General features: G+C 35.0%; 1 protein-coding gene across 2 annotated transcripts in view; it reads left to right on the top strand.

Annotated features, from left to right (window-relative positions):
- The window catches only part of REV3L (REV3 like, DNA directed polymerase zeta catalytic subunit), a 255,690-nt gene that overhangs the window by 21,302 nt on the left and 214,974 nt on the right, over positions 1–19,414 (top strand). The window lies entirely within an intron of this gene.

Here is a 19,414-nt window from a genome sequence, read left to right as displayed (position 1 = left end):
TGAATGTTAAGCTTTAGGAGAAAGGGTTATTTTTAACTCATATGGGGGGTCCCATCTTTTAGAATCATATATAATATTTTTAAATTCAAAAAGTGACTTAAAGAATTATTTTTCTTTTCTCTTTGAGTTTTGTGTTCATTTTAAGACAAAACTTCTCTTTTATGCAAAAGTAGGAAGTAGGATCTCCTTGGAGAGCTATATCTAGATGATTAGAGTCTACTTTGAAATAGGTAAAAAGAGTCACTTAGTTCCTTAGAGTAACATTTTAGTAAGTTATTTCAAATCTTGCATACTTTAGCATGTGACAAGATATAGTTAATTTCTCACTAAAGATAATTTGTTAATGATGTTTATAATCATTGGTTCTTTTATTATCTTTTCATTGGTAATGAGAAAGTAAAAATATATGTTCTTTTAACATGAAGCTCAATATCATTAAAATTTATAATATGGTGGAACCAATAGTTGACTAGAACTTTGGAGCCTTGGGTTTGACACTTTAATTCTGACACTAATCAGCAGTGTGAGCCTAGCCAAAACATTTTAGTTATCTAACCTTAGTTTCTTCATCTGTAAAATGAGGGAATTGGATCTGGGATTAAGGATGAGTAGTAGACCTTGAATTTTGTTGGTATAGTAAAATTAGGTATTCCCTGCTACCAGTCTACAGCATGATAGTGTAGCCCAAACCTGATTAAGATGTAATTGGGAAACATAATTGCTGGGAGCCATCAGGCCACAACGCCTTGATAGAGTCATGCGTGGTAGCTGAGGAGGCCACAGATTGGCCCTTGGCAAGATGTGATTGCCCACTCAGTCCCCCTTTGCATGACCTCTCTTATCAGTGTCCCTTACCTATGGAATTGACATCATTATTATTACCCCTAGTCTCAAAAGGAATAATACAAGAGCAAAACACCTGTACCCTAATTCCCCAAAACATCACCAAAAGATCAGACCCAATCCCAAAAAGACTATCATGGGTTAACTTTTACTTAGGTACATAATTCCCAGCGAAACCGCAACTACAAACCAAGCCCAAAACTTTCCCACTCACAGAAACTTATTCTCATGAAGCCAGCACACAAATCAGTCATAGAGGCCCATACAATACATACAGGTACACCAAGCTTCAATATGCCTCAGTGACTTGACTTCACAAATCAGTAACTCGGAAACTCCCTAGTAAAGAACCCTGAGAAATGACCAGTCTAATATTAAATTTGAATTGTGTTCCCAGTGTGTGTCCCCTCAACCTCAATGATACAATTGTTGAATTATCTTTTAAGAACTGTTGATTAATTATTCCATTTTATTAAAAGCAAGTAATTTTCCTTGATTGTTTTTAAGCTCAAAACTTCTCACAGGGTAATGAGAGAATTAAGCCACCTGTGACGAAATCATTTATCTTGTATACTCTCTGTAATAACAATACAAGAATATAGAATGTTAATCAAGTAATTTGTTAAAAGTTAATGTATCACTTTTCCAATTATCTCTCTTTGAACATGTGTGTTAGGTAATGTATCTGTATGCCAAGAAAATGGATATAAAATAAAAACCAAGCCTGGGGAGGGGGGAAGCAGCTATCAGATGCAAAGCAGTCCAATGGCTGTAATGATTAAGCTGTCTTTCCTTTGTTATTTTTGACTGATCGGTCACCACCTGTCGGAAACCCTGGAGTGGCGAGTGAGGCTGGACCCTGCCCGTGGCACATAATGATACAAATGAAAATATGATAAAACAGAGATAACTTTACAATTTTAAAGTGTCAGTATACATCCCCAGTGACCTTTATGTATGAATTAGTTATCCTCTTTTCTGTTTAACACCATTGGCCTAAATTATCCTGAAAGACAAAAATGAATTACTTAGAATCATATTAATTAATATGTATCAGAGATAGTATGTAAATTGAGATTTTCCTAGCTATGTAGCCTCTCCACAAAGGCTTTCTAACTTTCTAACTCAAACATTCTAAAAGTCTGTGTTTTATAGTAGCACACCCTGTTTAGATATAGTAGTATTGTCATACCATCTTAAACCTCCTTCTTACAAAGTAGTTTGTGCTAGCCATAATGCTGGTTACTTTATTTTCTGAATAGTAGATATAGGGAAGTAGTTTTTTTGCAATTACATTTTTTTTTGAAATTATGACCATTTATTTTCTCTTTCCCATCTCTTAGTCCCCATTTAAAAAGAAAAAGAAAAAAGAAAACAAAACCTATTTTTTTAACAAACATGCATACTAGAGCAAAATAAATTCCTGAGTTAGCCATATTCTTCCCAAATTGTCTCATTCAGCATAATGAGTCCATTACCTGTCTGTCAGATAATGAATACCATTCTTCATCACTGGTCCTGTGAAATAATGTTTGAGCAATACATTAAGCAGAATTCTTAAGTTTTGGAAAATTATTATTTTTTACATAACTGTCATTATTGTACACATTGTCCTTATTGGTTCTTCTCATTTCACTGCATCAGTTCATTTAAGTCCTTCCAGATTTCTTTGAAACTGTCCCTTTAGCCTTTTTTTATTACACTGTAGTCACATAATATATTTTGTTCAGGAATTTTCCAATTGATGGGCATCCTCTTAGTTACCAGTTCCTTGCTTCTATAATTTTTTAAAATAATGGGTCCTTTCCCTTTTTGTTATCTTTGAGATATGTCTAGCAATGCTATAACTGAGTCAAGGAGTATGTACAACTTATTGACTTTTGGGGGCATAATTACAAATTGTTTTCCCAAATGACAGTGACCATTCACAGGTCTATTTACAGTGTATTATCTGTTTGTTTTCTCTTTACCTCTCCCAGTGTTTGTCATTTTCCTTTTTTTATTTCCTTGACTTCATCAATCTGATGGATGTGAGGCGGAACTTCAGAATTACCTTAATCTGCATTGCTCTAATTATAGCAATTAAAAAAAAAACAACACCTTACTCTCTGTCTGAGAATTAATACTATGTATTGTTTCCAGGGCAGAAGAGTGGTAAGGGCTAGGCAATGGGGCTTAAGTGACTTGCCCAGGGTCACACAGCTAGGGAAGTGTCTGAGGCCAAATTTGAACACAGGACCTCCTGTTCCTAGGCCTGGCTCTCAAACTACTGAGCCACCCAGCTGCCTGTATCAGTCTTTAATATGGTTATTGATAGCTTGGATCTCTTTTCCTTGAAAAATGCCTATTCCTTTGCTTTGACCATTTATCATTTAGAGAATGGCTGCTATTTTAATTTAGTTTTTAAAAACTTGAATCAGTTCTTTTATATATGTTAGAAATGTGAGTTTTATAAGAGAAACTTAATGCAAATTTTTTTTCTTAGTTTCCTTTCCAATTAGCAGCATTTGGTTTTATTTGTGCAAAATCTTTTTAATTTTTTTATAATCAGAATTATCTATTTTATATTCTGTGAACCTCTTTTTGGTTGATAAAGGAAAATAATTTATCTGAATTATCAAATTTGCCCTAGCATTTTCAGGTCTTTCCAATCCCCATTATTTGTTGTTGGCAGTAGCAATAAGTTTATTTTGACCCAAAGAATTATTTTTAAAGACTTTTTGGGATCAAAATTACATAGTAAATCCGATTCATTAGTCAAAGTGTTACTATTTTATGGTTACTTATACTTATTTTCTATTTCCTCTCAGCCTTCATTGCTAATACCATGAAGTAAATGGTAATTAGAACAAGACTGCAATTCTAATGATCCATCGGTTTTTTCTAACACTGCTTCATCCCACATATTCATCTGTTCTGTTATAAATGAATGAATAAATTAAAAAACATTTACTAAGTGCATTACTATATATCAGTTACTATACTAACTATGGGGGGGGATATAAAAACAAGCAAACAAAATAGTCTGTGTCCCTAAGTAAATTACATTCTAATAGGGAAAGATAGTACTTGACGGTTCACAAAAGAGAAAGTTCACAAAGGAGAACTAAGATTGAAAAATGGGGGGTGAGGGTAATGGGAGGGTTGAAAATATCTAGAAAATTGGATAGTGCCTTGGTGTTCCAAGCAAGACAAGGTGAAAACTGATCCATTAGACACCAAATCCCATGGGCAGAGTGCAATTTCCAGTGAAAGAGGAGTATCAGAGTTGAAGGTATCATGGTTTGGAAGTGGCTGGGAAGTTGTTTGGTATTATGTTTATAGTATCAAAATTCATGATGAAAAGTTGATAATATGTTGGCTCTTCTTGCTAGTAGCAGTGTTTGGAAAGCAATTGAAAAATGTGGAAATGCCCTGAAATAAGATAATGTATTTCTTAAACACAGTTTGGGACTACATATTTTATTTTTAAATTTTACTTTTATCTCTTAATTTATTAAGTTACTGTAAATAAACATACTGGTCATTCTACCATTTGTAGCTTTAGTTATGCCCTGTGCCTAGTGAAAGTTTGTTACAGAAAGATAATGTTCCTGTCTAAGTAAATCTGTGATCCATAAATGTCAATGTCCTGATTCCCAGAATGCCTCTCAAAAATGCCTGTCATATAGTAGGTGTTATATAAATGCATATTCTCTTTTCTTTTCTCTAAGAGTTCCAGTCATCAGAACTTGACTTCTTTACAACTTCCCTATTACAACTTAGAATTAAGAACTGTATTAATGAGGAAAAAGAGGGTACACAATGAATCAAAATCCATTTATAGCAGTCATCAGTAAAGTAGATGTGATGATTGAGTCATTGGGTTGTACTGGCACTATATTCAACTTAATAATTATTTGTTAAGTGGCCACTGTGTGCTAAGCTTCAGAGCTACAAAAATGAAAGAAAATAATCATTATCTTCACCAAAATGATAACGATACTATATTTTTGTTCTGATACTGGATAGGAGTCAAGATCGAAAAGTTCTTAACAAGCTAGAACATTGGCACCAAATTAATAAGATGAAATTTTAATAAAAAATCAACTTGTTCACAAGTTCAAGGTGGGGTGTGTTGGACAATAGTTATTCTGATAATATCTGGGAGTTTTAGTGGATTCCAATCCATATGGGTTTGGCAGCTTGATGTTGCAGCCAAGCAGGCTGATATGATTTTAGTCTATGTTAAAAAGAGACGAAGCATCTAGTGGTATTGAACTTGTAGTCTCTTTTAAAGCCTCCCGCCAGCGAGAAGCTTTATGGTAGGAAAATAGAAAAGGGATAGAAGTTTTGGATCCTGCGAAGGGCGTGAAGGAGCCAAGTTTTTGAGATGTCAATAATGAGTCAGTAATCAAATATTATTAATATTTGGGAGCCGCAGCCATGCTCCGATAAATGGACGTCACTGAAAGGCTATTTTCCACCCAGAGATCCCGTTTAACACTACACTGGTCAAAGGATGATATAGCTCAGCTGGGAGAATGAATAGAGACTAATAGAATTAGAGAATGGTAGGTATTAGCATTGGAAAAGAAAGAGAGACACACCTGGCCAAAGGCCAGGCCTCAGGTAAAGATAGAGAGGAGAGAGAAAGGTGGAAGGACAGCAAACCTATAGCTCGTCCAAGAAGAAGCAGGAGAAAGAGAGAGAGAGAGAGGAAGAGGGTGAAGAGAAGAAGAGGGAGAAGAGGAGGAGCTGGCCACAAGGCTTTCCAATTTATTGTCTATGCAAATGAACTCAATACATATTGATAAGTTACACAATGCCTCAATACATGGAGATGAGTTACCTAGTGTATTGCCATTGGATAATTGCAAATCGCTACAAGGTGAAGGGTGGAGTTTTTATCCTCAGGTGAGTGAGACAAAAGGAAGCAGGGTTTTCGCGCCCTAACCAGCCATGCTGGGAAAGAGTTCATTGCCATGCGCAGAATGGCCATGTGCCCATTCACAAACCTTGTCTCTTTATAATACCTATGGGCTGGACTGCTACATCTTTCATGGCATCATTCTCTGGTTTGACATCATCTAGAGTATTATATTCTTCTGGAAGCTGCATTTTAGGATAAACATTGTTAAAATGAAAAATGTTCAAAGAAGGGCAACAAGGTAAATAAATGTTTTCTTGTGTACATGCTTTATGTGAATCAGTTGAAGTAGCTAGGAACTCAAACCTTTAGAGGGTGAGTAGTCTTCCCAAAGTCCCACAAGTAGTAAATAGTAGAACTAGAATTCAAACCCAAGTAGTCTGACTTCAAATTCCAAGTTCTCTCCTCTATAAAGGGAGGGCAAGATTGTTGTCTTCAAATATTTTTAGAAAAAAGGTGATACTTGCTTTGCATGGCCCTAGAATACAAAATTAGGGTTAGTGAGTTTAAGTTGCAAAGGGGTGAATTTAGACTTTTTGTAAGGAATACCTTCCTAACAATCATAGCTATTCAGAATTGGAATGTGCTGCTTCTGGAGGTATAGATCATTTGCCTTCCTTGTTCTTAACAAAAACTTAGATGATGACTTGTCAGTTATATCGTAGAAGAGATACTTTTTCAGTTGTCGGTTATACTATATGTCCTCTGAGGGCCCCTTCCAACTCTTAATATTCTGTACTCTCATGCTTATTATTAGAAGTATTTCATAGTTTCCTTATATAAATGTAATTGTGCATTTATGACCATATTATCTAATATTTTTTCTTACTTTTTTGTTACTAGAGATGTAAATCGTGTCAACTCCATTAACATTTCTATTTATAAAGACATTCTTTATTCTCTATTTTATTACTAGAGTTTGAAGAGTTATATTAAAAAACACTAGAAAGGATAGGAATAGAAGGGCCTTTCCTCAAAAATATAAACAGTATTTACTTAAAACCATCAGCAAGTATCATCTGTAGTGGAGATAAGTGAGAAGCCTTCCCAATAAGATCAGAAGTGCAACAAGGATGGCCATTATCACCACTATTATTTAATATTGTATTAGAAATGCTTGTGGTAACAGAGAAGAAAAAGAAATTGAAGGGATTAAAATAGGTAATAAGGGAACTAAACTATCATTCTTTGCAAATAGTATGATGGCATATTTAGAGAGTCCTAGAAAATCAACTAAAAAGCTAAGAGAAATAATTGATACTTTTAGCAAAGTTTTGGAATACAAAATAAATCCACATAAATCATAAGCATTTCTGTATATTTCCAACAAAAATCAGCAGTAAGTTAGAAAGAGAAACTCCATGTAAAATTACTCTAGACAATATAAAATATTTGGAAAACTATCTGCCAAGACAAACTCGGGTATTATATGAACATAACTACAAAACACTTCACACAAATAAATTACATACAAACAGTTGGGGAAACATTAATTGTTCATGGGTAGAATGAGTTAATATATAATAAAAATGACACTCCTACCTAAACTAATTTACTTATTTAATGCCATATCTATCAAAATACCAAAAAAACTTTTTTAAATAGAATTACCATAGAGACACATTTCAGTATATCAGAAAAGGTTATAGTACAAAGACAACATGAAATAACTCATAAAAACATCAAAATGCTGAATGACTTTTAAAATACATTTGAGAATCTTGTAACAAAGGGAAAGAGAAAAGTTAAGATGGGGGAGATGGTAATATATTAGGGTCTCAGCTCTCGAGTTCAGTTTGTCATCTCTTTGTAGATAATTCTCAAATCTATATGCCCATGCCTAGTATTTCTTTTGTGCCACAATCATATAATTGCCTCATCATCATCTTGAACTGGATCTCTCTCAGACATCTTAAACTCAACATGTCCAAAACAGAACAGATGGTTCACAACATCGCTCATATATGTCCTCTTCTTTCTACACACAGCCATTATCTTGGTGCTTTTTCAGGCCCTCATCATTTCTTCTCTATTCTACTGCCTTTTTACTAATCTCCTGGGTTTCAAGTCTTTCCCCATGCTAATCTATCCTCTAGTCAGCTCCTAAGAAGATTTTTTTTTCTATAGTGAGTTCCAGGGGTTCCTTATGAACTTTCAAGATTCCCCCTCCAAGATCTTTATTTGGCACTAAAAGTTCATCATAACCTGGACCCGTCCTGTCTTCCAAACTTCTTAAATCATTCTTCCTTCTACCCACTTTTTCATCCAGCTACACACATTCCATTTCACAGGCCAACACATTCCAACATCTCCAATGCCTTTCAGTGTTTAGAAAATTCTGCCCTCTCATCTTCACCTCTTAATTTCCCAGGGTACTTTCAAGCTTGTCTTTTGCAAGGTAGAATGGGTATAGACACCTGTGTGCTTTAGGTCTAAGAAGAACATGCACATAATGAGCAATATACTTCTCTGCCCTAAGGAATTTTTAGATATGGGCTATGGATCCATTAATAAAGGTATTAATGTATTCCTACAAGTAATTACATTAACATTTCATTTATCCTGAATTGTTTACAGTAGGAAAATGAAGTTTTGGGGAAGGGTAACATTTCCAGATATCTTAATCCTTTAAAATCCATCTTTTAAAAATTGTAGCTGTTTGCGATATTCCTTCTAAAACATCTCTCTTATTTACTTTTCCTCTTAGAATATACTTTAGTACTTGAAAAGATCCATGGTTTCATTTGTGCAGACCCTTCATCTACCAATATAGATTGAAAATTCTCATACCTTAATAGACAATCTTAGTTTCAGTGACCAAAAAAAAAATCATCACCTGTTGGCCTGTTGGTGAGCCTTTCTAAATTTAGCTAGATGACATACATAGTGCCTATGCTTAGAATCTTTTCTGCTTGGGAAGGACCTTTCAGAGCTAAAATAACCTTGGAAAACCAGGTCATCTTATACAGATAAGACCTCAGAGTAGGATCTTTATTAGGGAACACTATGTGAAATATTTTTAAGCTTTCCAGTGTCTCACAGTCATGATTTTTGTTCATTAATTGTTAAAATACAGTGATAACATTTGAAGCCCTGGCAGTGTGTAGAACTCAGTATCTCTTCACCGAATATCCCCAAATTGTTGTCTTTTTTATGGTTCCCTATTATCTGTGTCTCCCTGCCTCTATCACTTTCAATTTCTGTGATATGTTATTTACTGTTCTTTTCCTTTCTCTTCTCATTTTTTTCTCTTTCCTTTTCCTGTGGTTTCTTTCCTTTTAGATTTTGTACTAGTAGGATTTGATTAGCCAATGAAAGTGCTCTTTTATTGACAAACTGATCAAACATTATATTTTATGCACTTTTAATATCTTTGATTCCTGAGTTTTTTCTTTTGTTTCTGAGCTTGGAGGAATTCTAGGTAGTCAAGATTTGGGGATGTGTGAGTGTCCGGGGAGGAAGATATTGTATATTTACCATCTCATTACTAAGAATGTTTTTGTCACACATGAGAACTTCAACTTGTGCTTCATATACCTAATACTTAGGATCCCAGACTTAGAAACATATGTTGTAGATAAAATGATTTTGTTTGCCACTATGTAATTCAATCCATTTCTTTTATTAACATATTATTTGAAGAATTTTCTGGCATTATGTTTTCCAGAAAAACTTTTTTAAAAGATACTCAAGGCAGCCGTAGTATCTATTCAGGAACTGTTATAACTAATCTGCTCCAAGATTTGAAGTACAGTGTTTTAAGTGACTAGCTTATTGAATTTAAAACTGCAATCAATTCTAACAAACTTGGAAGACATAAATTTTAGCCTCTTATGAAGAAATTAAACTTGTAATTATTTGGCGAAAAATTAGAAAAGAATGAGATCAACAAATAGGCAGAAAGCATTTTCAAATATTTATGCCAGCACTGAGATCATTGTATCAAGACAATGACCTGAAGTACAATATGTGTTGAAGTCAGCAACACTACTCTTCCTCCCTTCCCCCAAAGTGATTATTTTCTCCTTTATTTAGAGGACAAGGAAATTGGAAGTCCATGAGATAAGACCTTACATTTATTGTAAGGGAAGTTTATTCATTACCAGGTTTGTCTGTAATACAATAATTTTGCTCATAGAATTTACTAATAACTCAGTTATAAAGAATTACAATGAACTATTTTAAATAATAATGTAGTTCATTCTAGATTATAGGCAATGAGGTGGTACTGAGAGAGCACTGGGCTTAGAATCTAGAAGACTCATTAAATCTGGCCTCAGATACTTACGAGCTGTGTGACCCAGGCAAGTCATTTGACCCTGTATGCCTCAGTTCCTCATCTTTAAAATGAACTGGAGAAGGAAATGGCAAACCACTCTCATATCCTTGCCAAGAAAATCCCAACTATGGTCATGAAGGGTCAGGCTTGACTGACAATTTTGGACTATATGTAATACTTCTTATTAGTGAATAATCTGTTGTGAAATTATATTAAGTATTGTGAAGTTAAGACTTTTATGGAATTATTAGAGACTATAATTTAGTGAATAATCTGTTGTGAAATTATATTAAGTATTGTGAAGTTAAGATTTTTATGGAATTATTAGAGACTATAATTTTTTGGGATAACTAAGGGTTTAAGAATCTTTTAAGTGTTTGTTTAATATAAATTTGTCCAGAAAATGCTTTGTGTTTCCCTGTCTTCTTAAACACAGCCAACTGAATATTATGTAACATTTTCTTGATAATATGGGATCTTCTTTCTGAACATTAGATACTATACCAGTGATGGTGAACCTATGGCACAGGTGCCAAAGATGGCACACAGAGCCCTCTCTGTGGGCATGTGGCTGCCTTCCCCCCAGAATTCATTTCCTAGAAAGGCAGAGGGCTTTGGGCAGAGCTGATCCTCTCCACCGTGCCTGAGGAAATTTTTTCACATTCCCCATCCCTCTGCCCAGCAGCCAATGGGAGTGCAAAGGGGACAAGGAGGGTGGCTTATAGGTGGCAGAGCTGAAGGAGAGCAGAATGCTCTGGCCATACCCCTCCCCCATTATACACTGGCTGAGGACATCCCTTACTTCACCCACCCTTCCACCTAGCAGCCCAATGGGAGTGTTTCCTCCCTCCCCTGTGTGTGGAGTAAAGGAAAGGTGAGGCATGGTACATGGTCTCTGGGTGTGGGTGGGCATTGCACTTGGTCTAGGGGTGGAGTTGGGGCAGGACCCAGCACTCCATCTCTAAAAGGTTTGACATCACTGCTATATAATATATATATACACTGATACAGATAGCATGGGGACCATAGGACTAAACAGATGATGCCAACAGTGAACATAGAACTATGTGGTGTTGTTTTTAATCATCTCTATGAGCTTGCTTTTTAGCAATTTAACACTAAAAAAAGATTTATTAATACATTTTCTTTTGATGCATTTCACACACACTTCCCTGAACTTCTAAACTGCCTTTGCACTTTTTTTTTAGTTTAGCAGTTGTTAACAGAAAGGGAAATGTATAACTGGTTCTTTGAAATACCTGAGAACTCAGGTGCTAGAACTCCCAAGTTCAACAGAGGTAGTTTTGAAATAATCCTTTTGCAAATAATTGGCCTTATCTCCAAAAATGCAACATTCTTCATTACTAGACTATCCAAGAGTTGCCAATCTAATAGCAAGAGCATTTAATATGCATAAAACAGTGTAAATATTGAGAGAGAATCAAATAGTAGAATAATTTTCTTTCCTCATATATATATACAAACCTGTACATATTTCTTGATAGGCTCCAGGGAGATTATAAATCTAAACCCTGCCTAACGTGTTGAATTTCCTCAACATATCAAGAGCAGTACGTAGTGGCTTTGAAATTGAATGTAAAAGGGAACGGTTTGTTGCTATTTGTCCTATGGACTTTTGAAGACAGATTGAAGAGTTATTGAAGCCTTAGGACAGCCAGTTTATAAATCTGGGAAACTTATACTTTAGCTCTAAGGTCCTAAAAATTCTTCTGAGACTCTAGGGTTGAGGATTACAGGCAGTACTGCCCCTTTGTTGTAGCCCCTGCCTGCTTCTTATCTTTTTACCTTTGCTTGCTTCTCTAGATTTCTTCCAGCATGCTTTTTTATTTGTGGTTCTCTATTTTCTTTCTCTTCCAAGTTTGTTCTCCTCATCCTATCTTGAGATTTCTAAAGCTCTGATATCCTGGAACTTAGCCTGATAAAAAGCAGCTACTTTACCATAACATTGTGGATACTTGCAGCAATAAGAGAGCACTTCCATGAAAGGCAATCTGCCCCTATTTCTGAGTGATGTATGCTTTAAATTGAGTAGTTTTGTACTAACAAAGTCCATTGTCTTAATAAGAATATTGGTTATTTAATGTATATATTTACATTGTAATTATGTAATGTGTTCTTTAACTTGACTTTATTTACTCTGCTTACATGCAAATCTTTCCATATCTCTTTCAGTTCTTCATGTTTGTAATTCCTTATAAAGCAATAATATGATATCACATTCATGTACTATAGTTTGTCCAGGTATTCCACAGTCACTAAACACTTACTTTGTTTATAATTTTTTTTTTATTGAATAGTACTATTTATGGCAGAAGCTAGATGTAAACCAGTATCTTATCTTACACTGTATACCAAGATACGGTCAAAATGGGTTTATGATTTAGCTATAAAGAGTGATATCATAACCAAATTTGGGAAATGTAGAATAACTTACTTGGCAGATCTTTGAAGAAGGGAAGAATTTATAATCAAACAAGCGATGGAAAGCATTATTTTAAGATGTAAAATGAATGTTTGATTATCTTTAAAAGGTTTTGTATAAACAAAACTAATAAAACTTAAGATTAGAAGGGAAACAACAAATTGGGAAAATTTTTTATAACAGATTTCTCTGATAAATGTCTAATTTCTTAAATCTATAATGAACTAAATCAAATTTGTAAGAATACAAGCCTTTCCCCAATTCCCCATATCCCAAAGGATATGAATAAGCATTTTTCAGATGAAGAAATGAAAGCTATCAATCATATGAAAAAATGTTGAATATTGGAGGGGATGTGGCAAAATTGGAACACCAATGCATTGGGGTTGGTTTTGGGGTATGTGTGATACATTTATTAAGCACCTGCTACATGCCAAGAGGCAGAAACTATCTCAAATTATTAATTCTTGTTACACACAGTAGCCTGAACACATATATATATATAGGTGACCTGAGGGAGACCAAAATTCTCCTAAATTGCCCCAGTGCATTGTTGATGAAGTTGTGAACTGAACCAACTGTTCTGGAAAGCTATTTGTTACTATGTCCAAAGGGCTATAAAACTACATCAAAGGGCATGGACAATTTAGTAATTTTTCTTATATAATTTCTTTTTTTTTCTAATCCTTTAAATTTTTTTCTTTTTTTCTTTTTCTTTTTTTAAATCCTTACCTTCTGTCTTAGAATTAATATAAATATTGGTTCTGAGGCAGAAGACTGGTAAAGGCTAAGCTATTGGTGTTTAAGTAAATTGCCCAGAGTAACACATTGGAAAATGTCTGAGGCTGGATTTGAACTCAAGTCCTCCTGAGCCACTCTATCCACTGAGCCAACCTGGAAGTCCCTTCTTATATAATTTCAAAGTGTTTTCCAGAAAATTTGGACCCCTTTAGTTTTATTAAAAGTTAATATCTATCTTTCTGTGATCTTTCTCACAAGAAATTTTTTTCATCTTTTTCTATCTTTGACAGTTTCATTCACTATATAAATGAGCATTCTCTTGATTATTTGAACAGCCAATTATTAAACACCTATTTATACACATAATTCTGTGATAGAGTTCTAAGGTAGACATAAAGTTTAAGTAGGAGAGGAGACCCTTCCTCATAGATTACAGTGAAATGCATTTATCCATATAACCCCTGGTGATATAATATGGCTGCCATAGTATTCCTCTCATTGCCATCAGTGTTATCTGTGCTATCTGAATGTAGGCAACATGCAAAACATTAAGTAGGATTCTTTCTTCCCTAATGCCGTAGACCACATGTATCCAATCTTTATGTTAGCTTCTCTCTTGTTTTCTTTGTTCAGGGGGGATTGAAAAAAGGAATAGCCTTTATTCCAAGGGTGTGTTCTCTTTTTTCCTAGTGAGGTAGGGTTGGAAGGAAGGAACTATCTCCAAACTAGGTAGTTTGCTGCTGGCATGCCTATATGGTAGAGTGGGGAGAAAAGGTCAAAACAAAAAGGTGTTGTCAGGGAACAAGTTCCCAAGTCTGCCTAGCATTTTAAATAAACCATATTTTTTCTTGAGAGGAATGCACATTTGGAATTTTAAAAGATTTGTAAGAAATATAAGGTATTTTGAAAACTGTTTTAGCAATACCTAAACAATAATGAATGAAATATACTACTTAAAAATGGGGGAAAAAATCAGTTTGTTAGTATTTATTAAGCACAGTTATGCCAGCCAGATAGTGTGCACAGAGGATATAGTGAAAGGTAAAAACATGGACTTTGCTCTAAAGGGGCTCACAGTCTAATGGAAAAGATAACATGAAAATAATTGTACACAAATTGTATACAATGTGAATGGAAAGTAATCATAGAGGGAAAGTATGGGGGAAAGGGGGAGAGGCAGAGGAGGAAGGCCTGAGAAAAGCTTCTCCTTTAGGAAAAGGGATTTAATCAGTCTTCTAAGAAAAGTTCTTAAAACTATTATCTTTATCCATTTATAGTTAAGGTTTTCCTTAAAACAGAAGGCCACAGCCAAATCTTTATGCCATGATAATATTCAATTTTGTGAAAGTTGCCAAATGCATAGGAAGCCAGGGAGTATCCAGATATTAAAATTATTTACTAAATAAAAGCTTGGTTGGATCTGATAGACTGAAACTATAATTAATGAAAATTCCTTTCATTAACAAAATATGAAAGCAGCTGAGGAAATAGTGTACATTTGACAAAAGTACTTTATATCTAAAAGAAAAAGGAAGTTATTGGGAGTCATTATAGTTTTCCCACCTATGTTTAATTCAGTAGATTAATATCAGTACTGGTAAGGATAGAGGAGATGAACAAGGAAAGGAATATTCCAACTCTTCTTTGGCTTTAGTTCTACTCTACTAAGGGAGATACTCCTAGTTTACAAGTGTCAGGAAAGTGTACCAAGTCTAGCATGGTATGAGACAACCTCTAATGTGTTACAACAAGAAGGACATGGTTAGACTTAGCTAAACAATTGCTTACTAGTACTTGTTGCTGCTAAGAGAAACCATTATTTAGTAAAGAAGTCATCTTGTTTGTAGAGGTTTCATTGTAGTTTTAATCAAGGATAGATGTCATTGCTATATTCAGTCTAGAGCTTTCAATTAAATCTGACAGACATGTTTAAAGTATCTAATATGTGCAAGGAAGTTAAAGGCAAATTCATTTTAAAACTCAATGTGTTACCACATTATTTTTGTACAGTCATTCAACCTTGTTTGATTCTTTGGATGTATGTAGTTTTCTTAGCAAAGATACTGGAGTTGTTTGTCATTTCTTTCTCCTCTGGATTAAGGTAAACAGATGTTAAGTAACTTGACCAAGTTCATATAGGTAATGAATGTTGGGGGCTGGATTTGAACTCAGGTCTTCTTAACTCTAGGCCTGACCACTGAGCCACCTACCTGCTTCCATATAATGCTACCACATGAGATAATGTAAGATTTAGCTTATGTACTGAAATTTAATCAATCAACAAACATTTATGAAGTGTTTATATATGCAAAGCTCTAAGGTAAAATAACAGTTTAAACAGCCCCTACCATCAAGGAATTTATACACTAATGAGAGAGACATTTGGGTCCTCACATACAAGATAGCAACCTGGAGAAGAAGGCACCAGCAGTAGGGGAACCGGAAAAGTCCTCCTGCTAACTGACACTTTAACTGAACCTTGAAGGAAACCAGGGATTTAAAAGGTAAAGAATGAGTTTTAACAGGCATTGGTCTTAACCAATGCAAAAGCAAAGCGACTAGAGATAAAGATAGGAATGGCAAATGGTCAGTTTGACTAGACTGGCATGTTCATGGAGGGTCATAATGTGAAGTACGGAAGAGGCCAGGTTGTAAAAAGTTTTAAATGCCAGAGAAAGGAGCTTATATTTCAGTCCTAGGGGTAATAGGGAGACAGGTGAATTTATGAGGAAGTGATGAAATAGACAGGCCTATGATTTAAGAATATCATTTTGATGGCTTTGTATAGAATAGATTGGAATGAACATAGAGACCAAAAAGGAAGCTATTGCAGTAGTCCAAGCAAAAAGTGATAAGTTCTGAGTCTTTCTTTATTTGTTTCCCCTCTCCTTTTCCCTCTTCACCCATTCTCCCTCAGTCTTAGAGAAGAGGTTAAAAGACTCAGAGCTTGAGGATTCAACTACCTGGGCTCCAATGTGCATGCTCCTCTGATGGTAATAAGATAGAGAAACACAATAAAGAAAGACTCAGAGACTAGAATAGTAGCAAAAGAATTGGCCTTACAGCAAGTAGGCTCTAGGTGAAATTTGACCTCTGATGGAATAGAACTCTGGTGAAGAGCTCTGGTAGAGAAGAGCTTCAATGGTCAAGAGCTTCCTCATGTTCGGTCCTACTCATTTTTATTGGGGTTAGAAAAAGGAAGGGGGAAGGTGTAAAAATAATACAGCAATGAATTGATTATTGATTATAAACTGATTAGATACTCTGCTTGCTTTGCTTACAAAGTATCTTCAGTCTATATCAGTGAAGTGAAGCTCATAAGTGAACTTGTCTTCAGGGCCAGGCTCAAGGACACTAAGGAGACTCTTGTTATATAAAATTAAACTATTTATTGAAAATATAAGGATAGAAAAGGATTTATAACTCTAAGGAATTCTAACTCCACCCAAATAAAACTTACTGGTTCTGCAAGGAACCATTTCTTCTGTTTCCACAGGCTATCCTTCCTGATCCTTCCTGATCAGACTTACCCAAAATTTTACTATTCTAAATAAACTAACACTATTAGCCTTATAATTCTTAACTTCATCTCCAAATTCTAAAAATAACAAAGGCTAACTGGCTGAGCCTCAGCAAGAATCAAGTTAAGACACTGAGCCTTAGCGGACTCAGAGTCCTCATCTTCTTTTTCTTCTGTAAAAGAGGACTAATAATAACACCTGTCTTATGTGGTGGTTGTAAAGATCAAATGAGATGATGTTTAAACATTGCAAACATTAAAATGCTATATAAAGACTAGTTAGTAGTACTTGTAATAGTAGTAAGAGTGATAAGAGTTTAGAATGATGTCAAAGCTATAAACTTGGGGAAAGAGAGTGATATCCTTGAAAATGATTGGGAAGTTCAGAATAAAGATTGGTTTGAGGGAAGATAAAATAACTTCCATTTTGAGCATAATAAGTTTGAGATATCTTCAGAGCATCCAGTTGGCATTGCTGGACTTGAACTGAGATTGGGGCTTGGTATTTAGATTTGAGTATCATCTGCATAGAGATGAAAATCGAACCTGTTGGAGCTGACCAGATCATCAAGTGAGACAGTACAGAGATAAAAAAGAACAGGTTTCAGGATAGAATGTTGGCCTATACCTATTGTTAGGTCTTAGAAAAAAGTCTGAGAAGAAAGTAGTCAACATAAGTAGTAGGAAAACTAAGTGAAGAGTATCATGAAGGCCCTGGAAGAGGAATTGTCTAGGAAGAGAGGGTGGTCAAAAATACCAAATGCTGCTGTGCAGAGGTAAAAAAAAAAAGTAAAGATTGGCAAAGCAAGTGAATATAAGCTTTGTTGTGTTTATATAGAAACAATTTCATTGACTTATTCTGCAAGTTTAAGAAAACTTTTCTGCACTGCATAATAGCAAAACCACCTCAAAATGATCTGAAATGTTGAAACGTTTTTGTAAAAGTTGTCATTTAGTACCTTCAAATCTTTAGATCAAGAAAGTAAATGTCACATGTACAAATATGGGAAAATAAATATAAATTATATATACATATATACACACATGCATTTAAAATCTTTTTTAAAGTAAAGAAACAAATTGCTCACTGAGGTCAGATAATTATTACTTAGTTGAGAAAATCCTTATTGCTTATTCAGGGGATCAAATCAGTCTCTCACATAAAGGAATTTTAAAACCTTTTCAAGTCCAGAGATATCCTGTTGCTCTAAGTGGGTTGGATATGCTTTAAACAGCAAAGACTGGATTGTAGAAACATTGTCTTATTTCCTATCTGCCATTGGCCACACAATGGATTTTTTTGTTTGTTTGTTTTATGCTGGCACCAGTTAATGAACAGACCTAATAGTTACAAGAAGCTGCTGAATACAGTACAATACAACATGTCATTTAAAAGTTCTCTTGCATCTTTGGTAATGCTTCAGAGTGTAAATGGGAGGGGAGTTTGGGGATGTAAAGGAATGAATTGTGTTGGGCTGATTTCAGAAGATGTATCTGTGGTTTGGGAAGGTCAACAAACCCAGCCAGGCAGAGCCTGGTCTGAGACTACACACTTCAAACTGAGACTACTCAGTGAAATGGGAAAGTAGGTTTAATTAAAGAGAATAGGTAAGAGGGTATGGGATAACCCTAGAGCTAAATTTCTAACTATTACCCCAAAAGATCTAATGTCTCCAGAAGGAGAGTCTCCAACTCTAATCCTCTCCTAACTACCTAAAAACCCCAGTCCCTGTTCTTGGATAAGCTACAACTAAAACCCCCCTCAGATGGAAGAAGGAATTGGTCTGTGTACGCTTAGTAGGGCTAAAGGAAGATCCTAGATCCAAAAGGACCTAGTTCTGGTCTCACAAGCTCTGCAGACAATTGGTCAGGATCACCAGGTTCTGCTTTGATGAAATACAGCACACCAGACAGCAAGCAGGACAGGAACGAGGATAGGATCAGCTACTAAGGAAAAGCAGCCACACCTCTAAATATCTCCAGAGAGAGAACACAAGATCCAACTGTCTCTTAGTAACAGCTTAACCCTTCCAGCAGAATTCCAGAATCTTTATTCCACTGTCCCATGCCTCTGCCCTCTGCAAAACCTAACTTATCTTTTCCTTATAACAAGAGAAACTTCAAATAATATGGGACTTGGAAAGAATTATAGAAAGCTGCAACACCCTCAAAAACTGATAGACTTTGAGTATAAGAAAATTAATTTGAGAAGAACCACTTATTTTGTCCTTGATGAGGCAGATATAATGCTTGATATAGACTTTGAAAATCAAATTTAGAAGATTGTTGATCAGATAGGACCTGATAGACAAATCCCATTGTGGAGTATAATTTGGCCAAAAAGAAGTAAGACAAGTTGCTGAATTCTTTTTGAAAGAGAACATTCACATCAACATAGAAGTGAGTACAAATCATAAGTCTTTAAATTGTCAATATGTGCATTGATGTATAAAATGATAAGAAACCCATTAAATTGATGGAAGAGACACAAATTAAAAGGAAAATAAGTCTTAACAGGTAAATGAGGAAAGAGATGGATTGCCTACAATGTAGTATCATTGGTGATAAGAATCAACAGGGGACAAGACTAAATTCTTCAGAGCCAACAGAAGATATACTCAATAAGAATTTTAAAGTATTTATGAATATTTCAGCTTTTCCTACTTGTTCTTTACATTG

This window comes from Monodelphis domestica, chromosome 2 (assembly GCF_027887165.1).
Source record: "Monodelphis domestica isolate mMonDom1 chromosome 2, mMonDom1.pri, whole genome shotgun sequence".
Lineage (NCBI taxonomy): Eukaryota > Metazoa > Chordata > Mammalia > Didelphimorphia > Didelphidae > Monodelphis > Monodelphis domestica.
Note: the sequence above shows the minus strand (reverse complement) of the source record. Positions and strands in the feature narration are given on the sequence as shown.